The sequence below is a fragment of the Crotalus tigris genome, unplaced genomic scaffold (genome assembly GCF_016545835.1).
Source record: "Crotalus tigris isolate CLP2741 ecotype Arizona unplaced genomic scaffold, ASM1654583v1 scf7180000017774.6281472, whole genome shotgun sequence".
In the NCBI taxonomy this organism is placed as follows: domain Eukaryota; kingdom Metazoa; phylum Chordata; class Lepidosauria; order Squamata; family Viperidae; genus Crotalus; species Crotalus tigris.
Window position 1 is genome coordinate 4,512,255 of NW_024096625.1, and position 9,400 is coordinate 4,521,654.

Here is a 9,400-nt window from a genome sequence, read left to right on the forward strand (position 1 = left end):
ATCTTATCCACATAAGGAGATAAATAGATTTCATGTTTCTTCTGTACGAATGAATTTCAGAACAAGCATTTTACTTTACATAAACCACAAAGGAATATGAAATGAAATTCAAATTCCATTGGAAGCTCTTTTAAGGACTTGCCTGTCTGTGCCTGCCTGCCTGCCTGCCTGCCATCCTTTTAATTAGGGGATAAAATGCAAGGAACAGCATTCTATAAACATCATCAGCTCTGAAAGCATAGCTAAAATTATTCTAATCCAATTATATTGCAATGTGGGGAAAATGCAATATACATGCCATGCATAAAGGCATTTTTTCCACATTGGAATGTTTATAACAGTGGTTCAATTAAATAATGTATCTATAAGTCAAATTTATATTGGTTTAACTTAAAACGTAGCTGAAGCTGCATAGGTTAAATACATTCAAGAATGTATTTTTAATATTTAAGGTCCTTTGGGATACCATATTACAAGAACATTCTGATATTTAGAAAGCAGATGGATTAAGCAGGATTTTTTGTTATAACTCCTCTCCCAAACAAACCTATGATTTGTAAATGAATTTAGATTTATTTCATGTAAAGCTCATTTTGCAATAGCTTTTAGTTGTGCATTATTTGTAGACAAATTAATAAGCACTAGGCGGTAACCAAGCATTTAATTCACAGTAAAGGCCAAGAATCTTGGGTGAGTCTTCTGAGCAAATAAAACTGTTCTTATGCAAACATATTGTGCCCCCTTGTGGTTAAACTGAAAAGATGCCGAAAATATCCTTTTTAAGTTGTCTGGCAAATTTATATAACTGTTTTTAAAAACTAAGAAAGGTGACTAGGTGTGGAAAGGAAATGGACCATTTTCATTAATAATTGCTTTTGAAAAAGAAAGCATTGATTATACTTTATTAAGCATCAAAAAAGTACTTGTTACATTTGCTGAATTATATTCATGCAATTGCTGGAGATAAAAAAGGACTACATGACTTTCACCAGACCTGCTCAGAAATAAACTGACTTAGCTCCATAAAAGGAAGGTTTTTTTTCTTAACTAATTCAAATTCTGGACTGAAATTGATGTCTCTGTTTCTGCACAGAAATGACAGTGGCTGATATAGAAGCAAGCAAGCCAATGATAAAAATTAGGATAGCAGAAGAGGTTTCGTGTAATAGGATTTTTTTTATATACAGCTGGCATCTATTTGGGATATATTTGCATGAACAGCATGTGTTTCAGGGATACCTGCAGATATCGTATCAATTTGGGGTGATAATTTTTTTTTCTTTTGCAACAAACCTAATGGATGATTAATTAAGGTGCAATTTAGCCTGTAAGGATGAGTTCGTAGAATGGAATATTTTTATATTCAACTTCATATCTGGACCTCAGCCCATTAAATATTGTCAGAATCCCATTTATAATCAAAAAGAAAAAAATGCAAATGTTATTATTCAAAAAGTATCTTTTCATCCAAATGACACCATAACCATAATCTTATTTATCAATATGATTCCCAAAAATAGTATTTAAAATAATTAAATATTTCAACACACCTATCCCTGAGATTATACATAGAATGACAAAATATTTATTTCTTTATTTCATAAGAAATCTCTGCTATTCCCTGGATTTTTGGAGGTTTTCAAATTTGGGTGCAGGTATCTTGGCTCCCAATGATGCTGTCTTAATCACCTCTGCAGGAAACAATGGAACTATTGTGACAGAATTTTGGAGCAGAGTGGTCCAGATCATTCAGGCAGCCAATTAGCAGGACAGCATCCCAAAATAGCATGGATAGTATGCTGAATATGGAGGCAAGAAACAAGTTATATAAGCCAGAAGTATAAAGTCACATATTTCTGAACTACATGTAATCCTTGACTTACAACCACAGTTGGGACCAGAATTTCCATTGCTGAGCAAGGTGGTTATTAAGTGAGTTATACCTGATTTTATTATTTTTTTAACCATTGTTGTTAAGCAAATCATTGTAGTTATTAAGTGAATCACATGGCTGTTAAGTGAATCCAGCCTTCCTCATTGACTGCTTTTCAGAAGCTGACTGGAAAGGTTGCAAATGGCATCATATGACCTAGGAATGCTGCACAACAAGGAGTTAAGACAACTGGACAAGAGCTGGAAACACCATTAGGCCCCACTTCATGGCAGTGTATGGGTGGTGAAATTTAACTATTTCTCTAACTTTATTGCACCTGCATATAGTTACTCAGCAGGTGACTCGGGTTTTAAGTCACTCAGTCCCTTCTTAGAAGGAGTAATACTGGAGTTCACTTAAAGGGTCACTATGAGGAATATACTTCACAGGTGGCAGACGAAATCTTAGGCCCAGTACTCTTCAATATCTTCATCATTGACTTAGATGAGGGAATTGTAGGGGAACTCATCAAATTTGCAGATGACACCAAACTGGCAGGAGTATCCAACACCCCAGAAAACAAACTCAGGATCCAAAAAGATCTTGACAAACTTAAACAATGGGCCCTATCCAACAAAATGAGTTTCATTGTGGAGAAAAGCAAAGTTACAAGTATAGATTAGGTAAGACCTGGCTCAAAAACAGCAAATGTGAAAGGGACATTGGAGTCCTAGTGGATGATCACTTAACCATGAGCCAGCAGTGTGCAGCAGCAACCAAAAAAGCTAATATAATCCTGGGTTGTATAAACAGAGGCATAGAATCAAGATCATGTAAAGTATTAGTACTGTTTTATAAAACCCTAGTTAGACCACACCTGGAATACTGCAGCTAATTTTGGTCACCATATCACAAAAAAGGTGTTGAGAGTTTGAAAAAAATTCAGAGAAGAGCAACTAAGATCATCAAAGGCCTGGAGACTAAAACATGGGAAGAATAGCTGCAGGACTTGGATTTGGCTAATCAAAAGAAAAGAAATAGGGGAGACATGATAGCAGTGTTCCAGTATCTGAGGGGCTGCCATAAGGAACAGTGGGTCACGTTATTCACCAGAGCACCAAAGAGAAGGATGAGAAACAATGGTTGGAAACTGATCAAAGAGAGAAGCAACCTGGAATTAAGGAGAAACTTCCTGACAATGAGGACAATTAACCAGTGGAACAGCTTGCCTCCAGAAATTGTGGGCGCTCTCCATCACTGGAGATTTTTAAGAAGAGACTAGACAATCACTTGTCTGACATGGTATAGGTTCTCCTGCTTGAGCAGGGTACTGGACTAGAAGACCTCCAAGGTCCATTTCAGCTCTATTCTATTCTAAATATTCTAAAATCATTTGCATTTGCTGTTCATTGGACTTTAGCTTTAAAACTGAATCTGTAGACAGGGTGGGGACATCTTGCAGGGTGATCTGAGAAGAGTTTGAGCCTATGGAAACTGAGGAAATGGACAAAGTCTTCTCAACTGCTAGTTCGGCCACTTGTGTATTAATTAAATTATTTATTTATTTATTTATTTATTTATTTATTTATTTATTTATTTATTTATTAGACTTATATACTACTTTAAGTGCAAGCACTCTCTAAGCGGTGTACACCAGTAAGCAATGTATATATATATTTACATTTCCCCCAACAATCTGGATCCTCATTTTACCTATCCTGGAAGGATGGAAGGCTGAGTCAACCTTGAGCCGGTAAGATTTGAACTGCTGACCTGCTGAACACAGTCAGCTAAAGTGGCCTGCAGTACTGCACTCTAACTGCTGCGCCACCTCGGCTCTTTCCATTATTATTAAATAATTATTAAATTTATTAAAGCTTTGCAGGAGAGAATGTGAAATTGGGTTTGGGCAGTAATTAACTCCTCCTTGAAAGAGGGAGTGATCCCACCAGCTCCTAAAAGGGTGATGGTGCACCACCTCCCCAAAGAATCATTACTTGACCCAACAGGGAAGATTGTGGAGAGAGTAGTTGTGTTGCAGCTGCAGAGGACCTTGGATGAAGCAGATTATCTAGTTCCCTTTCAGTTGGGGTTCAGGCCAGAGTTTGTGTTTGAGATGACATTGATCACACTCATGGATGATCTCTGGCAGGAGTGGGATAGTGGTAGCGTGTCCATCCTGGATCTACTTTACCTCTCCACAGCATCTGATTCCTTCAATCATGGTATCCCTCTGGGCTGGCTCCAGGAGCTGTGGGTGAGTGGCACTGCATTGTGCTGGTTCTCGTCTTTCCTCCAGGATTAGTTTCAGTTGGTGTTCATAAATAGGGAGATATCTAGACTGCAGCCCCTACTTTGTGGGGCACCTCAGGCTTCTCTCCTCTCCTATTTAACATTTACAGTATGTGAGGCCACTGTATAAAATGATTTGTTGGTTTTGGGTGAGATATCATCAATAGGCAGATGACACCAGCTTTATATCTCCACTCCAGGACCCTTGAGTGATGCTGTGGGTGTCCTATCTCAGTGTCTTGACCCTGTTTTGGTCTGAGTGAGGTGAAACAAACTGTTTCTGGAGGTTATCAATCATCCAGATCATGGTTGTCCCAAAGGTGATTTTCAAAAGGCAACTGGATTTTAGTTCTTCAGAACTGAAGAGCTTCTTGGATGAAAAGCAATATGTTTTTAAGAAAAAAACAAGCAAGTCCAGTTGCCTTTTGGAAAATGTCTTTGGGTGAAACAGATTCTGATTCAACTCTAGCAAGATAGCTGTGAGTATTTGGACCTCCAGAAACAAGGTGCTTCCATCTCTAGCTCTGGATGGAGTACACATTCAGACAGAGCCAATGTGCAACCTGGAGTTCCTCCTAGATTCATAGCTCCTGCTTGAAGACCAGGTGGCAGCTGGGTTAGGAGAGCCTTTTCACACCGTCAGGTAATATGCAAGTTGCATGCATTTCTAGACTGGAAGGCTCATCTGCTCACCATCACCCAGGCCCTTGTAACTTTTCACTTAGATTACTCTAACACATTCTACATGGAGCTGCTCTTGAAAAGAATTTGGAAATTTTAACTGGTGCATAATGCAACTGCATAGGCAATAAATGGTACCAGTTATACAGTACATATAACACCAATAGTCTGTGAACTACATTAACTTTCAGTGTATTTCTGGGTGCAATACAAGGTGCTGGTTGTCCTCTTTAAAACCTTACATGGTTGGGATAGGATATCTGAAGGACTGTCTTTTTCCAATAATTTCTATCCATCCAATCCAATCCAACGGATTAGGCATGCTGCAGATCCTATCAGCCAAAGACCATTGATGGGTGGGAACTAGAAGATGAGCTTTTTCTCCTGAAGCCCCTGCCTTATGGAATATTGTACCCTCAGAGATTAAAATGGCCCCCAACCCTGTTGGATTTTTACAAAGCTTTAAAACTTGGCTATGTTCCTAGGCCTGGGGCTCAGAATGTGTTAAGGCTCTTTTACTTGGGTTTACTAATAGCTGATTAATCATCATAGCTGCTGCTTGTACTTTTTACTTTGTGGATATTTTTTATTGTCATTAAGGTTTTTTTAATTGTTTTAACTGTTTTATAATTTTAGAATAGTTAACCACCCAGAGTCACTTGGCTGAATTGGACAGCAACAGAAATTGGGATGGGATGGGATTGATAGGCTAGGCTAGGCTAGGCTATGCCTGGCCTAGTCTGGCCTGGCCTAGCCTGGCTTGGCTTGGCTAGACCCGGCTTGGCTAAGCCTGGCTAGGCTAGGGCAGGGTAGGGCAGGACAGGACAGGACAGGACAGGATAATAATATACTGTTATAAATACATCTTGGTTGCCAAGTATCTGAATTTTGATCATGTGACCTAAAGGATGCTGCAACAGTCGTAAATGCAAGTAAATTTTCTCAGTGTCATTATAACTTCAAACTTACACTATATGTATAGTGGTGAATATCTGTAGCTCGGGTGTAGGATAAAGGTGAAGGTTCCTTCTCTGAGCTTGTAGGTGGTTCCCAAATGTTTCATTATCAGGCTAGGTAACATCTTCAGGAGAGTATAGGGGATGTCAGTGTCGGTGTTCTTCTGTTTATAAGGGCTTCAGGTATGGGTGTCAAGTGAGAGTCTTGTGATGGGTCAGGTGTGAGTCATCAGTGAGAGTCTTGTGAAAGGTCTTGTAATGGAAAGGTTACATCAGGTCAGGGTCATTGAGAGGTGAACTGCTGATAGGAGGGCTTGTGTGGGTTGGGTGAGGGTCAGTGCTGTCTTTGTTTGGCTGTTAGTTGATTTGGATTCTGAGGGATTCATAGGCTTGTTGTAGGTCAATGTGTCCATTGATGGAATTGCTTGTGGAGTGCCAAGCTTCGATGAACTCATGAGCATGGCAGGTGGTAGTCTGGCCAATGATTTTTGTGTTGCTCCAATCAAACTGGTGGTTTTGTGTCATTGTAAGCAACACAAAAGTCATCAACCATGGTACCACCTGCCATGCTTGTAAGTTCATCGAAGCCTGGCGCTTCACAAGCAATTCGATCAACAGACACATTGACCTGCAACCAGCCTATGAACCAAATCAACCGCAAAGCTAACCAGAGATAGCACTGACTCTCGACCAACCCACACAAGCCCTCCTACCAGCATTTCACCTCCAAATGACCTGACCTGATATAACCTCCCCATCACAAGCCCCTCACTTGGCACCCTCACACCTAAAGCCCTTATAAACAGAAGAATACTGACACTGACATACCCTACACTCCGCTGAAGATGTTATCTAGCCTGGTAACGAAATGTTCGGAAACTAACCCACAAGCTTGGAGAACGAACCTTCACCATATATATAATTATAAGTTGAAGACTACCTATAACGTTGTAGGAGATGGCTGAAAAAAATGTCAATGTTAAGATGATTATAGAAGAGGCAACATAACCAGGCAAGACAGACATGAAATCTTTTAATTATGACTACCGTATATGCTGGCGTATAAGGCGACTTCCGCAAGCACTAAAATCAGCGCCAAAGACGGGGGTCGTCTTATACGCCATCTTATACGCCGGAAATACTGGTAGTTTCCAGCGTATAAGACGATGTTCTAGGAATGCGGCTCGGTGATAAAGACGGGGGTCGTCTATACGCCGGGTCGCCTTGTACGCCGGCATATACGGTAAATTCTTGTTTCATGCAAAAGAATTTAACTATAAAAACACTACATTTATTTATATAAAGAACTAAAATTTGATTCAACTTCAGTGCATCTACTTATGGCATAAAAGTACTGAAAGATTGAAGCATGGTTTTGTAGATCCTACTTCCTTTATGACCTTCACATTTAGAAAGCTTGGAAGGCTAATAGTTACATGGAGATGCTAATTCAAGACATATCTCCATTTGCACATGTCAGAAAAGAGGAAAAAAAGAGAGGCAGCAGGTCAAAGAAGTTCTGAGGAGAGAATTGAGAAGAAAGTCATGCTTTGTGATGCTCTAGCCAGCTGAAGCCTGCCATTTTGCTCCCAGAAACCACTAGAAACTACAATATCTTTGAAGTCCTTTGGAGAAGAAAGGAAAACAAGTATGAATATCATGGTAGAAAGGCTTCCAGCAAAACCATACAAGCTGGAAATATGGTTTGCAGCCATCTATCAATTCAATCTTAATTTTTTTCCAGGAAAGAAGGAGCATTATTTTCCCAACATTCAATTGCCAGTTTTATGTGAAATGTGTGACAAATGTTCATCATGAAACAGACAGGCTGTGAGCCACATATCAATGAAAATGATTGGGATTTAGAAACAAAGTTCCTTGCCTGCCAAATAAACAGTTGGCTGGCAGATGGCAGTCAAGAATCCCAATGGAATTGATGGTCCCTTTGCCCCAAAAAAGCAGCTGTTTTTGTGATAAGATAGGCACATGTGAAGAAAAATGTCCAATGGATGTCCTTTCTTTTCCTCCCAAACAAATGAGTGGTAAAAGATCCTAACCTTATAATTTTTTAATATCAGATGGCATTATGTTCACACTTGCTGCACAATGTGGTAAAAGTGGCTGTGATGGTATAACCAGAGCTTTGCCCAATTTTTGTGTGGAAACCCCAGTTTTTATATGTAAGGCTTGACCTGCCTCAATGAATCGCTTGATTATCATAATGTGTTATAAATTTCTAACTTAGATGTTCAATATCAAAAACTCATCTGTACTAACATGTATACAGTTATTTCAGATCTGCATATTAATAATATTTGGAACATGTATAATTATAATTTATGCAGATTTTTCCCTAAATATTGACTCAGCTACCATTACAGTAACATTGTGGGCTTGTTGCTGCCACTAATATGTATTTCTCCCATAAAAAAACAATAAAAAGGTAAACTATGACATGAAACATATACCAGCTCAATTGTCTCTTGAGCAAGTATGGACTATGCTAGGTATTGAAGTTATCTGGTGAAAAATGGCTACAACAGAGGTCCCCAACCCCCGGTCCATGGACTAGTATGGGTCTGCAACCTGTTGGGAACTAGGCTGTGCAGTTGGTCAGTGCGCATGTAAAACCATCCCCTAACCTCTGCCACCATTGTTGCCACTGCTGCTGCCATTCCATGGAGCCAGAAAGATTGGGGATTGCTGGTTATATGATCCAGGACTGATACCTGAGCAACTGGGGCCAGCAGCTGAAGACGCCCTATGGAAATAACATCAAAAGTCTGAATGAAAATGATCACTACAAATATCCAGCTATCCATGGGAATGCTGCAATGATCCTACATGTGAAAAACAGTCATAAGTCCTTTTTTTCAGTGCCATTGTAACTTCAAATGGTCATTAAATGAACTCTTGTAAGTCAAGGACTACCTGTTTGTAGCTGGCTGGGGAATTCTGCGAGTTGAAGTCCACATATCTTAAAGTTGCCAAAGTTGAGAAACACTAGTCTATATTATTAAAACTACAATAAAAACAGACATTAAAATTTCATTAAAAAGTAAGAGAAAACAAACAAAAAAATTAATATCTCTGCTAACCTAAATAGAAAACCTTTTTAAAAAGCGCATTTACACTGAAAACGTTTTGGTTAATGTTTAATATTCTTTTAACATTCTAGAAAGTCTTTATAAAGATAAATTAATGGAAGATTTCTTTTATTTCATGTCCTTCATTACTATTATCTCTGAATGTAGATTGTAGAGTCTCCCTTGATCTTATTAGCTATTATGAATGTTCTTTTCAGAACATTTAGTAAAAACATTGTTTGTATTTATAAACCAGGCACTGTTATTTTATTGCCAAAAATCAAATGCATAATTGAAGAAAATGTCTAATTTAAAATTATTAGTTTCTTCTTTAAAAGAACATATAATTGTCTTTGATCTCTTGCTGTAATATTGCCAACCCCTGATGGTTTTCTGATTTCTGTATTGCTTCTACTATGTTCACCCGCAGGAGAAAAATGGCTTAATAAACAATACTCTTATATATAATTTGAAATATTTACTTCATTAGAGGAAAAATTAAAGATTGATAG